The sequence below is a fragment of the Leucoraja erinacea genome, chromosome 3 (genome assembly GCF_028641065.1).
Source record: "Leucoraja erinacea ecotype New England chromosome 3, Leri_hhj_1, whole genome shotgun sequence".
In the NCBI taxonomy this organism is placed as follows: domain Eukaryota; kingdom Metazoa; phylum Chordata; class Chondrichthyes; order Rajiformes; family Rajidae; genus Leucoraja; species Leucoraja erinaceus.
In genome coordinates, this window is record NC_073379.1 from 4357376 (window position 1) to 4382559 (window position 25184).

Genomic DNA, 25184 nt, shown 5'->3' on the forward strand with positions numbered 1-25184 from the left:
TGCTGTTTGTTCAGTAATGTTCTCTACCAAACCTCTGAGGCCTTCACAGAACAGCTGTATTTATACTGAGATTAGATTACACACAAGTGGACTCTATTTACTAATTAGGTGACTTCTGAAGGCAATTGGTTGCACTGGATTTTATTTAGGGGTATCAGAGTAAAGGGGGCTGAATACTTTTGCACACCACACTTTTCAGTTTTTTATTTGTAAAAAAATTTGAAAACCATGTATCATTTTCCTTCCACTTCACAATTATGCGCCACTTTGTGTTGGTCTATCACATAAAATCCCAATAAAATAAATTTACGTTTGTGGTTGTAACGTGACAAAATGTGGAAAAGTTCAAGGCGTATGAATACTTTTGCAAGCCACTGTATGTGGTAGTCAAATCTTCAAAAAGTCTACCTTCACATCAAAAGACAATATCATTCATTAATAGTCTGTCGTACAGTTCTGCATTTGGTCATGTTTCTGACTGAAGACTCTTTGAAATAGTCTCACAGAGATTGCACACTTCCAAACATTTGGAGGAAACATGTTTGGCTGCAAAGTTTATGTACTCGTTGGAGTTCTAATTCTGGTTTTCATTTAGCTGGTCTACTGTTTTATGTATTATTGAGTGCTAATGTTCTGCATATTTTTTACCACCTGTAAACATTTTAAGCTCGGAAGATTTTTCTGTCTTTTGATGGTGAAGGGAGAATTACACATTTTACAAACCAAAAGCAAAATATTGAAGGGTGCTGGAAACTAGAAGGTACTAAACATGCTCAACAAGTTGGGACATATTGGTCGGCATTGGCAAGGTGGGCCAGTGGGCCTGTTTCCACGCTGTATGGCTCTATGTTTGGTAAGCATGATGAAAGAGCATCAGTTTTAAACGTTAACCATTCTTTTCTCTTTAAGAAGTTGTCTGGCCTTCAGTTCACTCTTCGTTATTACTTTACTTAAAAGCCCTGTCCCACTGTACTGAGTTCATTCAAAGAGTTCTCCCGAGTTTGCCCTGATTCGAACTGGGAGATTTACGGTAATGGCCGCTCGCAGGAACTCGAGGCTCTCGTGGACATTTTTCAACATGTTGAAAAATCTTCACGGGTCTTCCCGAGCTTACCTGCCCTTAGCGATTCTTCCCGAATACCTTCCCTTAGCGTTACGAGCCGCTAAGCGACGTCCCTAAGTTCCGACGTACCCGCTACGTTCATTCTACGTGCTTACCACGAGTTTGATTTGATTTTTAAACTAGGGAGAGCACCTGAATGAACTCGTACAGTGGGACAGGACTTTAACTGTAGACTGTAGGCAGTGTGGAAACAGGTCCTTCGGCCCACCGAGTCCACACCGACCATTGTCCCCAGTGTGTGTAGGATAGGATTAGCGTGCGGGGATCACTGGTCGACAAGGATTTGGTGGGCCGAAGGGCCTGTTTCCATGCTGTATCTCGAAAACTACGCTAAAAACTAAATGACCAAAATGCAACAAAGGGTAATTATATGCAATTTTTTAAAGTTTATTTGGAGAATAATTAGTAATCCACCCTCAAACATGAATAAGCCTAAATTTCAACATGATGACAAAAGTGGTGCATTAATCACTAATGGCCTCCTATTTAAAAATGAATGTTTCTCGACATCTCCCTGTTGGTTACTGATCACACAGCCAGCATCATTAAGACTCATTTGAAGGGGAAGTCATTTAATAGCCAGCAACATTATTTTCGTTTCAAGGCCTGGGCAATCAAGAAAATACCATTTAGACCCAAACTGCAGCGAGTGATGATGATTTAGCATCCTCCAGCTACAGTGAAAGACTGCATGAGGGCAGGCACCCTGACCAAGGCCAACTCTCCTAAAACCCCTTTCACACCCACTTCAGACAACGGGAAGTGTCAAGTCGAGTATATTGTCAGGTGTAGTTTACAGTTTAGAGTTCACGGAACTAAAGTGAGCGCAGTCCAGTTTAGTTTATTATCACGGGTACCGAGGTACAGTGAAAAGCTTTTGTTGCGTGCTAACCAGTCAGCGGAAAGACAGTACATGATTATAATTGAGCCATTTACAGCGATAAGGGAATAAGGGATAAGGGATATATGATAAGGGAATAACGTTTAGTGCAAGGTAAAGCCAGCAAAGTGCGATCAAGGATAGTCCGAGGGTCACCAAAGAGGTAGATAGTAATTCAGACAGATCTGGGAGGTGTTTAAGAAAATCATAGTTCAATTAAGAAATGGTGCTGTAGGAATAGACATGTAAGAGTGTGGGGCGATTGTAATGAGCTTGTAGATCTGCTTCCGTGGCCAGCACGCAAATAGTCGCCTGGGTGTGGCGCCCTCTTGGAAGGAACTGCAGATGCTGGTTTTACACCGAAGACCTATTCCATCTCTCCAGAGATGCTGCCTGACATGCTGAGTTACTCCAGCATTTTGTGTCTATCTTCCGAGTTTATGGTCACATGCACCAGTAGGGTGAGGTACAGATACAATGAACTGCTTGCTTGCGGCAGCAACACATAGACATAGGACAAAGCAAAAAAGGTGCGGTAGAGGGGCAGGCCTTTCGGCCCACAATGTCTGTGCCAGGGCTCAAACTACACACTAAATACATCAATTGTATATAAGCTCCACAAGACCGTGAACAGAAATGATTGCAAAAATAAAAGACATTAGTGCAAAAATATGCATTTTGAAAGCAATTCCACGGTAGTTGTTTAGGTTTAAGTTTATTATTGTTATGTGTAGAGGGACAAAGTGCAGAGCTTTGGTTTGCATGCTATCCAAGAAGATTAGGTACATCATGCATAAATAGAATCAAGTCCAACTCAAGTCCAATGGGGAGAGCAAGGGAAGATACAGAGGACAGGATATGGTTCTCAGCATTACAGTGCATCAGATCCAAAGACAAAGTCCAATGTTTCAGTGGGAAGGAGAGACTACTTCCAGAAATGTTATTGCCACAGCAGTATGTGTTCCGAATGTGAGGGTATCGAAGGGATTTACAGGAGTCGCTGCCTCAAAAAGGCAGCCAGCATCATCAGAGACCCACACCACACTGGCCACACTCTCATTTCACCCCTGCCATCGGGAGGAAGATGTAGGAGCCTGAAAACTGTAATGTCCAGGTTCAGGAACAACTTCTTCCCAACAGCCACAAGGCTATTAAACACGACAACCTCCAAAAAGCTCTGAACTACATAGACTTGGGGGCATTGGTTTTGTCTTTTTGTACTATTATTGGTTATTTGTTTTTTATGTGTACGTATGTGTGCAATAGATTCGGTAGGCGGCGCGACTCTCGTCAGCAGCGGCCTCTGCAGCCCATCTGCGTTTTTATTATTTTTTGTCTATGTTTTTATGTATTTTTTGTTATTTTTTGTTGAGGTATGTGTGTGGGGGGGTTGGGGGGGGGGGGGTGGGGGGAGGGGTGGGAGGGAGGGGGTAACTTTTAAATCTCTCCCTGCACGGGAGACCTGACCTTTTCTTTGTCGGGTCTCCGTTGTCGTTGGGGCTGCAACGTGGAGCGGCCTCCAACAGGAAGACCGGGGGCTCTGGTGCCGACTACTCACCTCACCGTCGCGGAGCTGGCCGAGTCCAGAGCGGGTGGAGCGGTGGTGGAGCCCTGCTGCGGCCCGACCTCCGGAGATTCGGAGGCTGCAACTGCGGGTCTGGCGGACGGCGGCACCGGGAGCCCGCGGGTCCCTGGAGGGAGACCGCTTTTCAGGGCTCCCGCAACGGCGACTTCTCCCGCCCGAGTTGCGGGGTTGAAGAGCTCCTGGAGCGGGGCCTACATCACCGCCCCGCGCTGCTTGGAATGGCCGCGGGACTCTGTGAGCGCACGCCGGGGGCTCTAACATCAAGAACCCGGTGTGCGACCTTGCATCACCTGGCGTGGCTTTAATGGCCGCGGGACAATCGCCATCGCCCGCCGGGGGCTTTGACTTTGACTCTGTCACATCGGGGGGGGGGGGGGGGGGGGCAGTGCAGTGGAGAGATAAGCTTTTTTTGGCCTTCCATCACAGCAATGTGATGGATGTTTATGTAAATTATGTTGTGTCTTGGGTCTATTTGTTTGTAATGTATGGCTGCAGAAACGTCATTTCGTTTGGACCTCAAGGGGTCCAAATGACAAATAAATTGAATCTTGAATCTTCTTGAATCTTGAATGTGTGTATATGTATATGTGCGTGTGCGGTGTGCGTGTATATGTATGTGTGTGTATGAAGAAGGGTCTCGACCCAAAACGTCACCCATTCTTTCTACCCAGCTGAGTTACTCCAGCAGGTAGACAAAAATGCTGGAGAAACACAGCGGGTGAGGCAGCATCTATGGAGCGAAGGAAATAGGCAACGTTTCGGGCCGAAACCCTTCTTCAGTGTTACTACAGCACTTTTTTTTGTCCATCTTCAGTTTAACCCAGCATCTGCAGTTCCTTTCTACACATATATATGTGTGTATATCTATGTATGTATATGTGTGTATGTGGACATATACACACACTGAACTTTTTTCTCTCGTTTATCATATTGTTTACAGTGTACTATGTTTACATATTCTGTTGTGCTGCTGCAAGCAAGAATGTCATTGTTCTATCTGAGACATAAATATGACAATAAAACGCTCTTGACTCACCATTAAAGTGCTGTGTGAGTCCTCAATCAATTCTCACTGATTTATACTTTGTAATTAAATTGCCATTTTCCGCTGTAGGTTCATTGTTGAGCAGCAGAACACAATCCCGTTGGAAACACACTCTGGGGAGGGCAATCTAACAACTGTCGCACTGAATAACCAGAGAGTTATAAGGCAGGAAGTATAGAATTACCAGCAGTACTGAGATCATCACTGGCTTTATATCCATGTGCTGCCTAAGCAGTTCCCGTCATAAAACAGAATTTTTTTAATTATAAAGTTGAAACCACATCACATGGGGCTACATTTCAAGAAAGACTGCTGGGAACGTTATGGTTACAATTACAGTAGATTCTACAGCCTTCAACAGCAATGGTAAAATGTGGCTGAATACTTATAGGGGAACAGATGCCTTACACTGCAATGGGCTGACATGCTTATTTAACCCATTGTGTTATTGAGTCATAGAGTGATACAGTGTGGAAACAAGCCCTTCAGCCCAACTTGCCCACATCGACCAACATGTGGGCAAGCTATAAGGTACACAAAATTGCTGGAGAAACTCAGTGGGTGCAGCAGCATCTATGGAGCGAAGGAAATAGGCGACGTTTCGGGCCGAAACCCTTCTTCAGACTGATGGGGGGGGGGGGGGGAGAAGGAAGGAAAAAGGAGGAGGAGGAGGAGCCTGAGGGCGGGGGGATGGGAGGAGACAGCTAGAGGGTTAAGGAAGGGGAGGAGACAGCAAGGGCTAGCAAAACTGGGAGAATTCAATGTTAATGCCATCCGGACGTAAACAACCCAGGCGGAATATGAGGTGCTGTTCCTCCAATTTCTGATGTTGCTCACTCTGGCAATGGAGGAGACCCAGGACAGAGAGGTCGGATTGGGAATGGGAGGGGGAGTTGAAGTGCTGAGCCACCGGGAGTTCAGGTTGGTTATTGCGGACTGAGCGGAGGTGTTCGGCGAAATGATCGCCCAACCTCCGCTTAGTCTCCCCGATGTAAATCAGCTGACACCTAGAGCAGCGGATGCAGTAGATGAGGTTGGAGGAGATACAGGTGAACCTTTGTCGCACCTGGAACGACGGCTTGGGTCCTTGAATGGAGTCGAGGGGGGAGGTGAAGGGACAGATGTTGCATTTCTTGCGGTTGCAACGGAAAGTGCCCGGGGAGGAGGTGGTGCGGGAGGGAAGGGAAGAATTGACAAGGGAGTTGCGGAGGGAGCGGTCTTTGCGGAAGGCAGACATGGGGGGAGATGGGAAGATGTAGCGAGTGGTGGGGTCACGTTGGAGGTGGCGGAAATGGCGGAGGATTATGTGTTGTATTTGCCGGCTGGTGGGGTGAAAGGTGAGGACCAGGGGGACTCTGCCCTTGTTGCGAGTGCGGGGATGGGGAGAGAGAGCAGTGTTACAGGGTATGGATGAGATCCTGGTGTGAGCTTCATCTATGGTGGCGGAGGGGAATCCCCGTTCCCTGAAGAACGAGGACATTTCCGATGCCCTGGTATGGAATGTCTCATCCTGGGAGCAGATGCGGCGTAGGCGGAGGAATTGGGAGTAGGGGATGGAGTCTTTACAGGGGGCAGGGTGGGCAAGCTACCTGCCTTTGACCCACATCCCTCCAAACCTGTCCTATCCATGTACCTGTCTAACTGTTTCTGAAACGTTGGGATAGTCCCAGCCTCAACTATATCCTCTGGCAGCTCGTTCCACACACCCACCACCCTTTGTTTGAAAAGGTTACCCCTCGGATTACTATTAAAACCTATGCCCTCTGGCCCTCGCTTCTCCTACTCTGGGCTAGAGACTCTGTGCATCTACTCGATCTATTCCTCTCACGATTTTATATACAGTTTTGAACGATCTTTATAAATGATATTTAGCTAATGTTTTCAAGTCATAGAGCTGTACAGCATAGGAACAAGCCCTTCGGCCCACATTGTCCATGCCAACCAAGATAATAATAATAATAATAATAATCTTATTTATATAGCACCTTTTTAATCAACTTTCATTGACCCCAAAGTGCTTCACATAATTACATTACATTTACACACAGGCAAAGGTGGGTGAAGTGTCTTGCCCCAAGGACACAATGACAGTATGCACTCCAAGCGGGATTCGAACCGGCTACCTTCCGGTCGCCAGCCGAACACTTAGCCCATTGTGCCATCTGTCGTCCCACATACTAGATGGTCTAGATTAATTTGCCTACATTTGGCCAATATCCCTCTAAACTCCTCTACATAGCCATATGTCTGTCCACATGTGTTTTAAAAGTCACGGCTGTCAGGTGAACCGGGAACAGAATTGAATTCTCACTTGCTGCAACTTTATAGGCACGTTAATAGGGGCTGCCCGGTGGTGCAGCGGTAGAGTTGCTGGCATACAGAGTCAGACACACAGGTTCGAGCCTGACTATGGGTGCTGTCAGTACGGAGTTTGTACGGTTCTCCCCGTGACCTGCGTGGGTTTTCTCCAGGATCTCTGGTTTCCTCCCACACTCCAAAGACGTACAGGATTGTAGGTTGTATTAAATTGTATTAAATGCTAGTGTTAGTGGAATTGAGGACCAGGTGACATGGTATGTCCTCTAGTCCTCAATTTAATAGCGTAATTGTATTACATTTAATTTAATAGTGTCATTGTATTAAATTGTCTCTAGTGTTAGGGGAATTGAGGACCAGAGGATATAGGTTCAAGGTGAAGGGGAAAAGATTTAAGAAGAAACCAAGGGGTAACTTTTTCACACAGAGGGTGGTGGGTGAATGGAACAAGCTGCCAGAGGAGGTAGTTGAGGCTGGGACTATCGCATTGTTTAAGAAACAGTTGGACAAGTACATAGATAGGACAGGTTTGGAGGGTGATGGACCAAGCGTAGGCAAGTGGGACTTGGGTAGCTGGGACATTGTTGGCCGGTGTGGGCAAGTTGGGCTGAAGAGCCTGTTTCCACACTGTGTCACTCTATCACTCTAATACAACGACACGACAAGTGAACATACAAGGAACAGTACAATACATTACCAGTTACGGTATGAAAGCAAACAGTGAAATGTTCAAAGGTTACACAAAAAAAAGCTGAAAGCAAGCAGTGAAATGTTCAAACTCTTTCTTGGAAAAGCAGGAGTGTTATTTACTCGGAGAATAACTAGGTTTTATTTTTATTAACCTTGTTTCTCAAAAACATACTATTGTAAAGTGCTTCACTTTCCTCAAATACAGCCGGATATGTGGACATTGTGGCCACTTTCAACTTCCTGACTTAGGATCTTTCCAATGTGTTGCTGGTCTTGGTCCCATCTCATAGTTTGCTGACGACTACTGCATCAGAGAAGTCATGTAAAATAACATGCTGGGAGAGAGAAAGACTGCTTAACTTTTCCTTCTGCCAAGGTTGGTGTGCACGAATAGATTTCCGTAAATATTATATCTATAAACCCTCCCAAGTCAACATTTCATTTGGCTTCTCAGTTGCTTGCCACAACTGCACACCAGCATCCTGTGCAGGGAGGAACTGCAGATGCTTGTTTCTACCGAAGATAGAGACAAAATGCTGGAGTAACATGGCTGGTCAGGCAGCATCTCTAGAGAAAAAGTATAGGTGATCTTTCGGGTTGGTGCCCTTCTTCTGACGAAGTTCCACGTGCAAGGCTTCCACATCTCTCTGTATCTGTACATTGTGGATGGCTCGATTGGAATCGTGTATAATCTTTCCGCTGACTGGATAGCACGCAACAAAAAAGGTGTTCACAGTACCTCGGTACACGTGAACACAATGATAAACTAAATTAAACTCGCCTCCCTGCCTTCATTGATATTATTAGCCAGAACGCTCAGTTCCTTCATCCGTGTCATTACCATAGATAGACAAGAATGAAACTCATCTTGTGGCACCTTAAGTCTTATAAATGCCCTGACTTCAGAATTAAGGGACAGAAGTTTAGGGGTAATATGAGGGGGAACTTCTTTACTCAGAGAGCGGTAGCGGTGTGGAATGAGCTTCCAGTGGAAGTGGTGGAGGCAGGTTCATTGGTATCATTTAAAAATAAATTGGATAGGCATATGGATGAGAAGGGAATGGAGGGTTATGGTATGAGTGCAGGCAGGTGGGACTAAGGGGAAAAAAAAGTAGTTCGGCACGGACTTGTAGGGCCGAGATGGCCTGTTTCCGTGCTGTAATTGTTATATGGTTATATGGTAATGCCCCTTTTCTCCTAACTTTGTCTTATATTATTTAACCAATCCTCCATACATGCTAACACATTGCCTCCAACGCCACTTCATCATGCTCTTTAACTCTGCACCCACATGACCATGTACTGAAAATACTATTCCATTTACTGTTTCCCTATTGTCCATCCTCGAAAAACTCTAATAAATTTGTCAGAAAACAATCTCCCTTTCATAGTATCTTTTGACTTTGTTTAATTAGAGTGTAATTTTCCAAATGTCCGACCATCCCTTCCTCAATAATGGAACGTAGCATTTTCCTAATGACAGGTGCTGGTTAGCTGACATATATTTTTCCTACAAACATGAAAGAGAAGCCAAAAAAAACCTAAGTGGCGAAGGATGGTCACGAGAAGGTTGCGGGCAATTCAGAATCAAAATAGGACATTTTATTTTGGAGACAGATGTACTAGACGAATATCAGGCATCCATTTTCAAGAAACTAGTCAGAATCAGTCTTAAGAAGTGTCCCGACCTGAAACGTTGACATTATCTGCCTCACAGCACCAGGGTTCGATCCTAACTACAGGTGCTGTCTGTGCAGAAATAGCATTTTTCTCAAAACAATACACTAAACTCAAACTCAAGCCAACTCAACGCCTGTGCCCCCTTGAGATGTTAAGTTTTTATACAATGAAGGAGAACTTTTCTGTGAGTCATTACATGGAACATCCGGAGAGTTGATTTTGTTTTTGATAGCGCAACAGGTTTCCAATATGAATGCATCAGTTAATGAGAAAACCTTACACACAATCGCACTGAATGAACAAACAGACAGGCATCGCTCTTTCCTGTTGAAACCAAAATAGATATCACCTAACACCTGGCCACCTTTTAGCAACCTATTTGATATCAGAACTCAGACCAGCCCAATCACTGATGCAGCTCCTTCACTGCATGATAAATTCTAAATGATCTGTTCAGTTCAAATCAGTTTATTGTCACGTGTACCGAGGTACAGTGAAAAGCTTTTGTTGCTTGCTAACCAGCCAGCGGAAAGACAATACATGATTACAATCAAGCCTTCCACAGTGTACAGATACAGGATAAAGGGGTATAATGTTTAGTGCAAAATAAAGGCCAGTGAAGACTGATTAAAGATGGACCGAGGGTCTCCAATGAAGCAGATGGGAGGTCAGGACCACTTTTAAGTTGGTGAGGAGAAGATGCTAATGAAACCCATTGTACTCCAATCCTGGTATGTTCATAAGGCCAGCAGTAAGTAGGGTTGCCAACTGTCCCGTATTAGCCGGGACATCCCGTATATTGGGCTAAATTGGTTTGTCCCGTACGGAACTGCCCTTGTCCCATATTTGACTGCTTCTACTCGGATCGAGGGGACTGTTGGGTCGAAGCACTGCGTCCCGACGTAGTGCAGCCCATGGAGTGCAGCAGCAGCAGCAGCAGCAGCGCCTCGCCTGTTTCCCCGTCGGTCGGCAGCCCGGTCAGCTGTCCAACCTTCGGACATTCGCTTACCGCCGACACCACCACCCCCCCTCCTTCTCATGGCCGATCATCGGTTTGGACGGGGAGCCGGACTTCGCATGCGATGTCGCGCGGCCCGGGCCAAAACTCCTCAGCTGGCCCGCCGGCTGGGCTTTGTGTACAGTCCAGCACCCGGGGCCAACTCATCATTCACCCAGCCACGGCCGAGTCGGTCAACGAATTGCCGTCGGGAATTTGTCCCGTATTTTGACCTTTTGTCCCTTATTTGGGAGTGAGAACGTTGGCAACCCTGGCAGTAGGGCACATCCTCCACCATTTTTCAGCAGCCACAATAGGAATTGTGCACTACATCAGTGTCATCGACTATGCTTACACTCTTGTGCTTATATATGGTTGCAATTATGTGTCGTAAGATTTTTGCTGAACTGCAAAAATAAATTCACTGCACCTCGATACTTGTGACAATAAAGAATAATTGAACCACTGAAATCAGTTAGGCACAAAATGCTGGAGTAACTCAGCAGGGCAGGCAGCATCTCTGGAGAGAAGGAATGCCTGTCCCGCTGAGTTACTCCAGCATTTTGTGTCCATCGTCGATTTAAACCAGCATCTGCAGTTCCTTCCTACACGTTGAAAACAGTTGCCTGCCTGACACATTCAGGGACTCGGTGGATTTCAATAGAGAGCAACAGCTGCAAGAAGGAAATATTATTTCAGCTAAATTACATTGCATTTAAATTGTCATTCATTTCAAACATTTTATTTCTCATGGTTCAATCTGATTTTTTAATTTCATAATTTTAAGTCAGAAACAGGCCCTTCGGCCCAACTCACCCATGTTGACCAAGATGCCCCAACTAAACTAATTCCTTTTGCCTGGATTTGGCCCGTATCCCTTTCCTGTCCATGTACCTGCCTGAATGTCTTTTACCTAGTACCTGCCACAACCATTTCCTCTGGCAGCTCGTTCCATACACTCACCACCCTCTGTGTGAAAAAGTTGCCCCTCAGGTTCCTATTAAATATATCCACTCTCACCTTAAACCTCTGTCCTCTGGTTCTTGACTCCCCTACTCTGGGTAAAAGACTCTGTGCATTCACCCAATCTATTCCTCCCATGATTTTATACACCACTATAAGGTCGCCCCTCAGCCTCCCGCGCTCCAAGGAATAAAGCCCTAGCCAGCCCAACCTCTCCCTCTACCTCAGCCCCTCTGGCCCTGGCAACATCCTCGTAAATCCTCTTGGCAGTAGTGCTTATTGGAAGCATTAATTTTTAATAGCTGTGGAATGTTTATGTATGTCTGGTATGGATTAAATTGGTACAGGAAATGGAAGTAAGAGAGAGAATGTTCGTTGCATTAGAGTTCTGTTCCCTGGGATAACTTTTATAACACAGGTCTGGATTCTGAATAAACACTTTGGTGGCAAACTAGCAAAAAAAAAAGATCTGATCAACTGAACTTAGTGCTCATGCATCATTTTTAAATCGCAAATAGGACCGAAACAAAGCAATCACAGACTACACTCTGCAACCACTGGCTTCATTCATCTCTTTCCAAACAAAGCTCACACCCTGCCTAGGTACCTTCCCCATGCATCCGCCCGCAGGAGAGGCAGCACCTGTCCCTGTACCTTGCTCCTTGCTCTCCATCAGCACAGCAGCCCTTCCAGCTGAGACACAGGTTCACATGCACAAAAACTGTTTATGGAAAGACAGTGGAGATCATTTGAGTATAATTTGAGAGGGGAACTTAATTTAAAAAACTCAATGTCAGAACAACTCTTAAAAGAATGTGCATAGCAATCTGTGGGGAGAATTTGTGGAACGGTCTGGAACAGGAGATAAAACTTAGCACAAACATAATTCAGTTTAAAAAGATGTACAAAAACACTTTTTTAAAAGGATATTGGGATGAGGATAGGTGATTGTGAGTGGGATATTTGTTATACTGATTGTATTGGGAAGGGTGATTATGGGGTGATGGGTTGTATATATGACGAAGATATACTGTATAGTACAGGAGGGTTGTTTCATTTTTATTTTTTCTCTTTTTTTTTGCATGGCTTTGCAAATATTTGATTAGTGTATAAATGTAAATAATTTGGTGTACAAATGGAAATAGGTGTTTATGGCTGCTAAATTTGTATAAGATAATTATAAGCAGTTGAATAAGGGGTGGGAATTAATAAGCTTTGGATTCTTCCTGCTCCTTTTCGGACACATACGATTTCATTCATTTATAGATATTGTTTGTTGACACTTTATAAATATTCTTGTTTTGTTTTTTTTTGTTTTTTTTGTATGCTGTTTCTTACTTGCTTTTTATTTTTTAGTCTGTTTGAAATAAAGGATTTGTTATTATTATTAGTATTATTATTATCATCTCCTCTAACCTCATCGACTGCATCCGGTGCTCTCGATGTGGCCTCCTTTACATCGGCGAGACCCAGTGTAGATGAGGTGGTCGTTTCACCAAACACTTGCGCTCAGACCGTCGAGGCCTGCTGGATCTCCCGGTTGCTAGCTATTCTAACTCCCCCTTCCATTCCCATACTGTCATTGTGCACAGGAAGGAATTGCAGATGCTGGTTTAAACCGAAGATAGACACAAAGACCTGGAGTAACTCTGCGGGTCAGGCAGCATCTCTGGAGAAAAAGGAATGGGTGACGTTTCGGGTCAAGACCTTTCTTCACACTGCCTGAAGTCCTTCAGATTTACCCTGAAGAAGTCAAGTCAAGTCAAGTCTATTCGTCACATAGACATACGAGATGCGCAGTGAAATGAAAAGTGGCAATGCTCGCGGACTTAGTGCAAAAAACAAACAAACAAACTACAAACAGAATGGAACAGAATCACATATTCCTTTACATATTAAATATTGTGGGTGGAAGGAAAAAGGGGAAAAAAACAGCTATTTTAAAAAAAAACAGTATAATTGTACAGTAAAGTTAGCCCCTGGTGAGATAGTTTACAGTCCCTGGTGGCCACTGGGAAGAAACTCCTTCTAAACCTCTCGACCCAAAACGTCACCTATTCCTGCAATCGGTCTGAAAAAAATGTCCCGACCAGAAATGTCACCTTACGTTAAGGTTTAAGTTTATTTCTGTCATGTTTACCAGATTCAGTGAAAAGCTTTTTGTTTGCTTTTGATCCTATCAGATCAGACAACACTATACATATAGACAATCATGCCAAGTTAAATTCAAGTACGATTGGTAGAGCAAAGAGGAAGAACAGGATGCAGAATCCATTCCCTTCTCCTATGCTGCCTGACCCGCTGAGTTTAGTTTGATTCAGAGATACAGCATGGAAACAGGCCCTTCAGCCCACTGAGTTCATGCTGACCATCGATCACCCATTCACACAAGTTCTATGTTATCCACTCCTCACACACTAGGGGCAATCTACAAAGGCCAATCAACCTACAAACTTGGACGTCTTTGGGATGTGGGAGGAAACCGGAGCACCCGGTGAAAACCCACACGGTCACAGGGAAAACTTGTAAACTCTGCACAGACAGCACTTGTGGTTAAGATCGGACCCAGGTCTCTGGCGCTGTGAGGCTCAGCAGCTCTAGTGAGGTTCTGTTTATTGTCACGTGTCAGGTACAGTGAAAAGCATTTGTTGCTTTCTAACCAGTCAGCAGAAAGACAATACGTGATGACAACCGGGCCATTCACTGTGTAAAGATACATGATAAGGGAATAATATTTAGAGCAAGATAAAGCAAGTGAAGTCCAATTACAGATAGTCCGAGGGTCAACAATGAGGTAGATCGTGGTTTAGCACTGCTGTGCCACTGTGCCATCACAGTGTCTCCAGCATGTTGTGCTTTGCTCAATCTGCTTTCCAAACGTACCCAAATTCAACAGAAAGTAGAACTTGCAATACAACCCTGCCAGCTTCAAGCTGAAGTCTGCAGATCATGTGGGCAAGCAGTTAACTCATTTAATTTGCACGCTGTATTATGTTTCGGCACTTGAACGGAATTGTCAAATCCGTCTCGAGAGCATCCTTTCAGGGTGATGAAAAAAATTGGCTGCTTGTCAGGAAATTCCCCGTTGGATTGCAACCTTGTCGTGGTCATGGAGTGTGTGTGTGTCTCAGTGACCCCTAGAGCTATGCCAGCGGGAGATTTGTCTCCTGTTAGGGTCTCCCATGCTGGACAGGTCGAAGGGTAGAGGCGAGACGAAGAGCGATCCACTGGTCCTCCAGGTTGGAGGTTGAGCAACACGGCGAACAACCCTGTCTTGTAAAACAAATATGTTACGGAAACAGCAACTGAAGGAATCAGCACTGCCGGGCGTGATGGACCTCCAGGGCTATCGACAGATACTAGGATGAATAAAAGAACCGGACAGCATCCCAAGAATAGCCCTGCACTGGACACCGACCGGAAGGGAAAAGGAAAAGAGGGAGACCCAAAATCCACCTGGCGTCAAACTGTAGAGGAGGAGATGAAAACAATGGACCTGACCTGGGGTAGTGTCCAGAAGCTAGCCCAGAACAGACATGAGTGGAGGACCTTTAGGGCCGGTCCCACCAGCATGCGACTGCATGTGGCAAGCGCGACCTAACATGGTCGCTTGAGCCGTACGGCCTCGCGGGGCCGGTCCCACTTCGATCGCCGGAGTCGTATGGAGTTGTGCGGAGCTGGTCCCAACATTGCGCGGGGCTCCGGAAAACTGACTGTGTTTAAAAATTCCGCCCAGCAACAGCCTGCCGGCCCGCAGCCGCCTCGACAGCGTGTCACTCACTCGACCTCCGCACGGCTCCCGCTTCTGGTTTGGTCGCGCTTGCCGCACGCCGTACGGCACAAGCGACCACGTTGGGTCGCGCTTGCCGCATGCAGGCGCATGCTGGTGGGACCGGCCCTTTAGGTCGCGCTTGCCCCATGCAGGTCGCATGCCCGTGGGACAGGCCCTTTTGTTGTTGCCCTACATGCCAGGAGGCATAATAGGCAGTTAGTCAAAAGTAAGTTGTCAGGAAAGGGTGGCCAAGTGATTGTGTATCATTTGTGTAGAAACCTTCTGCAGGAAATGTGGATGTGGCAGAAAAGGAAGCGGAACGATGGCAAATAGAGTTTCAGCTTCTTCACTGGTGGCGGTGGGGAGGGGACAAAAACATTTGAATTGTCTCACGTCAGTTCGGTTTAGTTTATTATCACGTGTACCGAGGTACAGTGAAAAGCTTTTGTTGCGTGCAAACCAGTCAGTGGAAAGACAATACATGATTATAATCGAGCCGTTTACAGTGTATAGCTACATGATAAGGGAATAATGTTTCGTGCAAGGTAAAGCCAGTCAAGTCCGATTAAAGATAGTCTGAGGGTCACCAATGAAGTAGAGAGTACTGAAGAAGGGTCTTGACCTTGAAATGTCACCCATTCCTTCTCTCCAGGGATGCTGCCTGTCTCGCTGAGTTACTTCAGCCTTCTGTGTCTATCTTCGGTTTAAACCAACATCTGCAGTTCCTTCCTACACAGTTCAGCACTGCTCTCTGGTTGTGGTGGGATGATTCAGATGCCTGATAACAGCTGGCAAGAAACTGTCCCTGAATGTGGTGGTGAGCGTTTTCACACTTCGATATCTTTAGCCCGATGGGAGAGGGGAGAGGAGCGCGTGGCCAGGGCGTGGCTCGCCCTTGATTATGCCGCTGGCCTTGCTGAACTCTCGACTTTCTTCAAGGAAACATTGAGTATCAGCTGCAACTAACTCCTGGTTTATGGTGATACAAAATAACAGGTGTAGTTTACATCCGTGGACAAAAGAGCGGAAGTCATGGACTATAAGTAGCTGATGTGAACTGACCTTTCAACATAAAATAACATTCTCTGCGGAAATTGTGGATAACATCACCATGGTGTTCTGCACAATATGGTTTATCAAGTTTAGGCTTGTTCCAAACGTTTACAGCCCAGTGGTATGAATATTGACTTCTCTCACTTCAGAAAGCCCTGGCATTCCCTCTCTCTCAATCCCTCCCCCACCGAAGTCACGCTATCTTTTCTTTTTCATCCTACAAATGGCCTGTTTCCTTCATCATCGTAACTTTTTTGAACTTCTTTCATTCACTGTTCTTTATTTGTGCTGCTGTCTCTGTTTGTTGTCGTTCACCTGACTGAGGTCATTTGACAAGGCTCACCGCGGGGGTAGTCGACAACATGCTCCGCAGAGAGTACTTCACCCATAGGCTGGTGTGCAAGGCCCCATCGGACGGCAAACATCCTCTGCACCACCAGGACTCACAGCAACTGGGACCTCAGCTCCTGTCATCTCGTCGCCCCTTCTCCCGTCACGCGGCGACCCTCTGTGGTTCCGGTTTCAACACACCAGGAGCACGGAGAACCAGCTGGGAACAGACTTCGCCACCTCCGCAATTCACTGTTGAACCGAGCACCACAGCCCCACTCAGCTCGGACTTGCCCTGTAAAGAGTGGGTCGCCCTGAACCGGTTCCGTACAGGGGTCGGCCGGTTCAACACCAACATGCATCGCTGGGGGCTGCGTTCATCAGCATCCTGCGTGTGTGGCGCAAACCAATAAACAGCACAGCACAGCACGTCATTTTCGACTGCGTTAAACCACCGCCCCCTGGTGGAGGGGTAGACCTCACAGCCCCCGACAACAGCACATTGAACTGGCTACAGCACCTGGAGGGGGTTATATAACCTCTGCTGCCTCAAAGGCAAGAAGAAGACTGTTCTTTATCTCTCCACATCACCGTCTATATCTCCCGTTTCCCTGATCGAGATGCTTTCAAGAGAGAGCTAGACAGGGCTCTTAAAGATAGCGGAGTCAGGGAATATGGGGAGAAGGCAGGAACGGGGTCCTGATTGTGGATGATCAGCCGTGATCACATTGAATGGCGGTGCTGGTTGGAAGGGCCGAATGACCTACTCCTGCACCTATTCTCAATTGTCTATCCATAACCAGTCTGAGGTGGGGTCTCGACCCGAAACGTCACCCATTCCTTCTCCCTAGAGATGCTGCCTGTCCCGCTGACTTACTCCAGCTTTTCGTGACTTTTATCTTATGCAATAGATTTTAGTTTAGTTTAGCGAAACAGTGCAGAAACAGGCCCTTTGTCCCACCAAGATCGCACCGACCAGTGATCCCCGCACACTAACACTATCCTACACACACTAGGAACAATTTACATTTATGCCTAGCCAATTCATCTACAAACCTATACGTCTTTGGAGTGTGGGAGGAAACTAAAAATCTGACCCACGCGGTCACAGGGAGAATGTACAAACTCCCTACAGACGGCACCTGTAGTCGGGATCGAACCCAGGTCTCTGGCCCTGTAAGGCAGCAACTCTACCACTGTGCCACCGTGCCACCTCCAAAGAGAAAAAAAATTGTTACAACACCAGCGGGCTGCTGTCTACATGGGGAAGCTCGCGATCCCTGAAGACCATCGATGAGGAGGGAGCTGCTGGGGACGAGGGTCGTGAGGTGTGAGCCGGTAGGGGAGGGACTACTGGGGTATTGCAAGGTCAGTTGCAGGAGGCTCCCCCAGGATACAGAGGTGGCGTTCGATCGAGGAGAGGGACCTTGGGCAACAGGCCGACAGCAGCTTTGGGGCTTACCTGGGTTTACCTGGATGAGGGGCAACAGGTGGACCCGACTCTGGACTGTTTTTCTTTTCTTTGTAAATGGTGTCAAAACATTAACTGACGATGAGCGTTTGACGGCACTGGGCCTGCACTCGCTGGAATTCTTTTGAATGAGGGAGGACCTCATTGAAACTTACCGAATAGTGAAAGGCCTGGATAGAGTAGATGTGGAGATGATGCTTCCACCAGTGGGAGAGTCAAGGACTAGAGAACGTAGCTTCAGAGTAAAAGGGCGTACCTTTAGGAAGGAGATGAAGAGAAATGTATTTAGTCAGAGGAATCTGTGGAATTATTTGCCACAGAAGGCTGTGGGGGCCATGTTAATTGCTATATTTAAGGCAGAGATAGATAGGTTCTTGATTAGTACACGTGTCAGGTTATGGGGAGAAGGCAGGAGAATGGGGTTCTGAGGGAGAGATAGATCAGACATGATTGAATGGCGGAGTAGACTTGATGCGGCAAATGGCCTAATTCTGCTCATCCATCGACACAGCCTTCTGGTGCAATGAATTCCACAGATTCACCACCCTCTGACTAAAGACTAGAAACCTAGAAACATAGAAACATTGAAAAATAGGTGCGGGAGTAGGCCATTCGGCCCTTTGAGCCAGCACCGCCATTCAATATAATCATGGCTGATCATCCCCAATCAGTACCCCGTTCATGTTTTTTCCCCATATCCCCTGATTCCCTTAGAGCTAAATCTAACACTCTCTTGAAAACAATAGAGTAGACTATACCCCCTAACTCATCCAGCTTCACACTGGAACTTGGCAGATTCTTCAATATTAAGGGTGTCAGGGGCTATGGGGAAAAGGAAGGAGAATAGGGTTAAAAGGGAAAGATAGATCAGCCATGATTGAATGACTAGACTTGATCGGTCGAATGGCTTAATATTGCTCCGATAACTTAGGAACTGATTAAAAATATGAACTATTATTTTCTCATTAGAGGGTTGCATTAGAAAAATAACCATAAACGGGTCTCTTTTAAGCTAAGATTCAAAAATGCTTTGTCCCTCTTCCTCCAACGTGCAGGTTCACAAAAGCATACTGGTGCTTCCCACCTCCTCTGCTACTCTAGGCTAATACTCCGGTTCAGTCGTGAGTCAGTGTTGCAATTGCGCCTTTTAATTGAAACAAATCTTCGGTTTCCTCCCACACTCCAAAGACGTACAGGTTTGTAGGTTAATTGGCTTGGTAAATGTAAAAATTGTCCCTAGTGGGAGTGGGATAGTGTTAGTGTGCGGGGATCGCTGGTCGGCGCGGACCCGGTGTGCCGAAGGGCCTGTTTCCGTACTGTATCTCTAAACTAAAAGCATGGTCTTGCTATTACATGAAATGGGCCGAGCAGTTTGCATCCAATATTCTGGCCAGCATTTGATTCTCAACCAAAATGCAAGATGGAGTAGATCACTGTCACGCCGCCATTTTGGGAAGCTGCTGTCTACTTTAGTCCAGTATAGTTTAATTTATTGTCACGTGTACCGAGGTACAATGAAAAGATTTTTTTTATTGCATGCTATCCAGTCAACAGAAAGACTATACATGATTACAATCAAGCGTTCCATATGTGTACAGATACAGTTGAAAAGCAATAAAGTTTAGTGCAAGGTAATTCCAGTAAAGTCAGGTGAAAGATTGTCCGAGAGTCCCCAATGAGGTAGATGGTAGGTCAGGGCCGCTCTCCAGTTGATGATAGGAAGGTTCAGCCGGTCAGGCAGCATCTCTGGAGAAAAGTAATAGGTGACGGTCCTTTTCTTCAGAGATGCTGTCTGATCCGATGAGTTACTGCAGCTTTCTATGTATATTTTTGGTTTAAACCAGCATCTGCAGTTCCTGCCTACACAAGAATCTCTACACATTGATTTCCTTGTTTCCTTTCACATAAACAGTAACTGCACTTCAAAGGTATTTCATTTTCTGTTCAGCACATCGGGTCAATCTCAGATTATAAATACATTTCCTGATTGTCTGATTTTTTTTTCCACTCTAATATTAAGTCTGGGTTGTATTACATAAAACAGAACAGAAGCACAGAGACCAGGAACATGCTCATCGATTCACTAAGTCTGCTGCAAACCTTGATGTCAATATGAACTCATCCCCATCTGCCTGCACATGGTCAAATGGTTTAGTTTAGTTTGCTTTAGGGATACAACGTGGAAACAGGCCCTTCGGCCCACCAGGTCCGCTCCGACCAGCGACCCTCGCACATTAACACTATCCTCCTACACACGCTATGGGGCAATTTATATTTACACCAAGCCAATTAACGTACAAACCTGTACGTCTTTGGAGTGTGTGAGGAAACAGAAGATCTCGGAGAAAACCCACGCAGGTCACGGGGAAAACGGGGTACAAACTCCGTACAGGCAGCACCCGTGGTCGGGATTGAACCCAGGTCTCTGGCGCTGTACGGCAGTAGGTGTGGATGGGGTGCCTATAAAGATGGTTGCATGTCCTGCATGGTGCAAAGCTTCCTGTGTGTTGGAGCTACACTCATCCCAGCAAGTGGAGAGTACTCGAGATGTGTGTGTGTATTGATAGTGCTGTTAGGGAGGGTGTTCCAGGATTTTGATCCAGTGACAGTTAAGGAACAGAGATTACAGTTTCAAATCAGGATGGTATATAACCTTAGTTTAGTTTAGTTTAGGGATAAAACGTGGAAACAGGCTCTTCGGTCCACCTAGTCCTCACCAACCTGCGATCCCCACACGTTAACACTATCCTACACACACCAGGGACAATTTACAATTTCACCAAGCCAATTAACCTACAAACCTAGTGTTTAAGAGGGAACTGCAGATGCTGGAGAATCGAAGGTTACACAAAAAAGCTGGAGAAACTCAGCGGGTGCAGCAGCATCTATGGAGCGAAGGAAATAGGCAACCTTTGGGTTTCGGCCCGAAACGTTGCCTATTTCCTTCGCTCCATAGATGCTGCTGCACCCGCTGAGTTTCTCCAGCTTTTTTGTGTAACCTACAAACCTATACGTCTTTAGTGTGTGGGAGGAAACCGGAGCTCCCGAGTTCCCGGAGAAAACCTACACGGTCACGTGGAGAACGTACAAACTCTGTACAGGCATAGTGGTCAGGATCGAACCTGAGCCGATCTTCCTGAATGATGTTGGGCCTACACTCATGCACGCAGGTGGAGCATGGGTCGACTGGGCTTATATTCACTGGAATCTAGAAGGATGAGAGGGTATCAGTTGTGAAGCTGTGGAATTCTCTGCCACAGAGGGCAGCGGAGGCCAATTCACTGGGTATACTCAAGAGAGAATTAGATTTAGCTCTTGGGGCCATTGGAATCAAGGGATATGGGGAGAAAGCAGGAACGGGGTACTGATTTTGGATGATCAGCCATGATCATATTGAATGGCGGTGCTGGCTCGAAGGGCCGGTTGGCCTACTCCTGCACCCATTGTCCATGTTTCTATGTTAAACAACTAGGGTGGAGCAAGGAGGAAGGGGGGAGGGGAGGGGAGTGTTAGTACAATTCAGTAGTCAGCGGGTTCTATGAAATGGGAATGGGTTTTATCTAGGTTTCCGCAAAGACCGCTCCCTCCGCAACTCCCTTGTCAATTCTTCCCTTCCCTCCCGCACCACCCCCTCCCCGGGTACTTTCTGCTGCAACCGCAAGAAATGCAACACCTGTCCCTTCACCTCCCCCCTCGACTCCATTCAAGGACCCAAGCAGTCGTTCCAGGTGCGACAAAGGTTCACCTGCATCTCCTCCAACCTCATCTACTGCATCCGCTGCTCTAGATGTCAGCTGATTTACATCGGGGAGACTAAGCGTAGGTTGGGCGATCGTTTCGCCGAACACCTCCGCTCAGTCCACAATAACCAACCTGACCTCCCGGTGGCTCAGCACTTCAACTCCCCCTCCCATTCCCAATCAGACCTCTCTGTCCTGGGTCTCCTCCATTGCCAGAGCGTTCAACAGCGGAAATTGGAGGAACAGCACCTCATATTCCGCCTGGGGACCTTGCGTCCGGATGGCATTAACATTGAATTCTCCCAATTTTGCTAGCCCTTGCTGTCTCCTCCCCTTCCTTAACCCTCTAGCTGTCTCCTCCCACCCTCCCATCCGCCCGCCCTCAGGCTCCTCCTCCTCCTTTTTTCCTTCCTTCTCCCCCCAACCCCCCACCAGTCTGAAGAAGGGTTTCGGCCCGAAACGTCGCCTATTTCCTTCGCTCCATAGATGCTGCTGCACCCGCTGAGTTTCTCCAGCAATTTTGTGTACCTATGGTTTTTATCTAGGTTGCAGTCTTTAGATAATCCTACATGATGAAGATAACCGTACATGATGATATTTAGTGGCGTAATATATTTATTTATATTTTGATTAACTAACCAATGGGATAAGTGGGCAAGTTGTAATTGTAGAGTAATAAGAAACTGCAGGTGCTGGAATCTTGAGCAAAACACAATGTGCTGGAGGAACTCAGTGCCCCAGGCAGCATCTGTACAGGAAGGGACAGACAATGTTTTGGGTCAGGAACCTTCTTCAGACTGGAAGAGATGTTTCCGGTCGGCGCCCTCTTCAGGCTACGGACGATGTTTCGGGTCAGGGCCATTCCTTTAGACTAGTCTGAAGTAGGGTCCTGCCACCGAAACATCATCCCCTCCACAAATGCCTGACTTGCTGAGTTCCCCCAGTACTTTGTCAGTGGGCTGAAGGGCCTGTTTCCACACTGCATCTCTGAAGTCTACAGTCTAAAAGTATTGTAGCCAAACTTCAAACTGATACAAAGGGCAGGTGGAAAAGCAAACTTGAGGAGAACATAAAGTGCCTATGTTGATCTGCCAAATAATCTGAAGATTAAGTATATTGTAGGGGAAATGACATTACCCACCAGTGAGAAAAATACTCTCAGAATATTATATGAATGGAGTCAGGCAGTTCAGAATGCTGCTGAACAGATAGGTTGCAGTATAATTATACACGAGACTCAAAGTTAGCAAGCTTGTACACAAAGTAGGGATATGGATCATGTGTAAGCAGATGAGATTAGTTTATTTTAGCATTGTATTTAGCATTGACTATGTGGGCCGAAGGTCCTATTTCAGTGGAGGAAGGAACTGCAGATGCTGGTTTACACCAACGTTAGACTGGGGGAACTCAGTTGGACACCAGCAGGAGCGAAGGAATAGGTGACGTTTCGTGTTGAGTCCCTTCCTCAGACTGAGAGTCAGGGAGTCAGGGAAGCTAGAGGCACAAAAAGGTACCAAGCCAGCAATGATGGGGAAAGGGAAGGTAGAGCCCACAATGGCTCATTGTTGGCTGTGGGAAAGGTGAAAACGATACAGTAGATACAAACAGTGAAACTAGTAGGGCGACCAGGGTGGGGGAAGGACGGGGCGAGAGGGAAGGACACTGTTCCTGTGCTGTATTTTTCTATGTGTAAGAAGGAACTACAGATGCTGGTTTAAACCGATGATATAGACACAAAAAGCTGCCTCCAACTCTGCGGGGCAGACAGCATCTCTGGAGAGAAGGAAGAGGTGACGCTTCGGGTTGAGACCCTTCTTCAGTATTTTTCTATGTTCTATATAAACAGGCAGGAAGGCAAATGGATGTTCAATCTTCATTGCGAGGGGAATTGAGTAGAAAAGGGGAGGGGGGGGGTTGTACAACTGATATTGCATTGGTGGTAGCACATCTGGAATATAGTACAGAGTGTGGTCACCTTACTAATGCAGCGATGTTGTTTCAATGGCAATGGTGCAGAGAACATTCAAACACTGCCTTGAAGAGCAATTGAGTACATTCTATGTGTTGGGAGGAACTGCAGATGCTGGAAGATAGGCACAGAAAGCTGGAGTAACTCAGCGGGACAGGCAGCATCAAGGAATGGATAACGTTTCGGGTTGAGACCTTTCTTCAGTCTGACAGTCGGGGGGGGGGGGGGGGGGGAACGAGAGACATAGACAATGCTCTCTAAGTCCTCCACATCCTTCCTGTAATGGGGAGAACAAAACTGCACACAAGCTGCCGGGGGCGGTGGTTGTGGCATGGACTATCGCAACATTTAAGAAACAGTAATGCCCCTGTCCCACTTAGAAAACCTTAACGGAAACCTCTGGAGACTTTGCGCCCCACCCAAGGTTTCCGTGCGGTTCCCGGAGGTTGCAGGTGGTTGCCGGAGGTTGCAGGTAGTGGAAGCAGGTAGGGAGACTGACAAAAACCTCCGGGAACCGCACGGAAACCTTGGGTGGGGCGCAAAGTCTCCAGAGGTTTCCGTTCAGGTTTCCTAAGTGGGACATGGGGCATTAGACAGGTACATGAATAGGGCAGGTTTAGAGGGACATGGGCCAAACGCAGGCAGGTGGGACTAGTGTAGATGGGACATGTTGGTTGGTGTGAGCAAGTTGGGCAGAAGGGTTGTTTCCACGCTGTAAAACCCGATGACTCTAACATCACAATACAATATTACTCTCAGAAGATAGTCTGAAGAAGCGTCTCGACCCAAAACGCCACCCATTCATTCTCTCCAGAGATTCACAAGTTATAGTAGAATTAGGCCATTCGGCCCGTCGAGTCTATTCAATCACGGCTGATCTCTGCCATTTTCCTGCCTTCTCCCCATAACCCTTGACACCAGTTCTAATCAAGAATTTGGCTATCTCTACCTTAAAAATATCCACTGACCTGGCCTCCACAGCCTGAGTTCCACAGATTAACTACCCTCTGACTAAAGAAGTTCCTCCTCACCTCCTTTCTAAAAGCGCGCCCTTTAATTCTGAGGCTATGACCTCTGGTCCTAGACTCTCCCACCAGTGGAAACATATTTTCCACATCCACCCTCATCCACACATCCTTTCATTATTCTGTAGGTTTCAATGATGTCCCCCCCTCAACCTCCTAAACTCCAGCGAGTAGAGGCCCAGTACTGTCAAATGCTCATCATATCGAGATTCTTCCTGTCCCACCGAGTTACACCACTATTTTGTGTCCATCTTCGGTGTAAACCAGCATCTGCAGTTACGATACGATACGATATGATAGAACTTTCTTTATCCCAGGAAGGAAATTGATCTGCCGACAGTCATAGAAACACAAAATACATGAATCATCCGAGGACGTACACTCCATTGAGGATAAATGGGGATACTGTGGATAGGGTGAGCTGTTTTAAATATCTGGGAGTCCACATCTCCGAGGATATGACATGGGCATCACACGCCTCAGCACTCGTGAGTAAGGCAAGGCAGCGCCTTTACCACCTCAGGCAATTGAGGGAATTCAGAGTG

The 25184-nt window shown here is 46.5% G+C and overlaps 1 protein-coding gene across 2 annotated transcripts in view; it reads right to left on the reverse strand.

Annotated features, from left to right (window-relative positions):
• Nucleotides 1–25184, reverse strand: part of LOC129694818 (LHFPL tetraspan subfamily member 2 protein-like) — a 210913-nt gene that overhangs the window by 96557 nt on the left and 89172 nt on the right. Inside the window, exon 3 of one of the 2 annotated variants that reach the window (XM_055631580.1) lies at nucleotides 18061–18161. The exons of the other annotated variant lie outside the window; for it this stretch is intronic. The gene's annotated coding sequence lies outside the window, so the exon portion shown is untranslated. The remainder of the gene's footprint in view (nucleotides 1–18060; nucleotides 18162–25184) is intronic. 2 annotated transcript variants of the gene reach the window in all.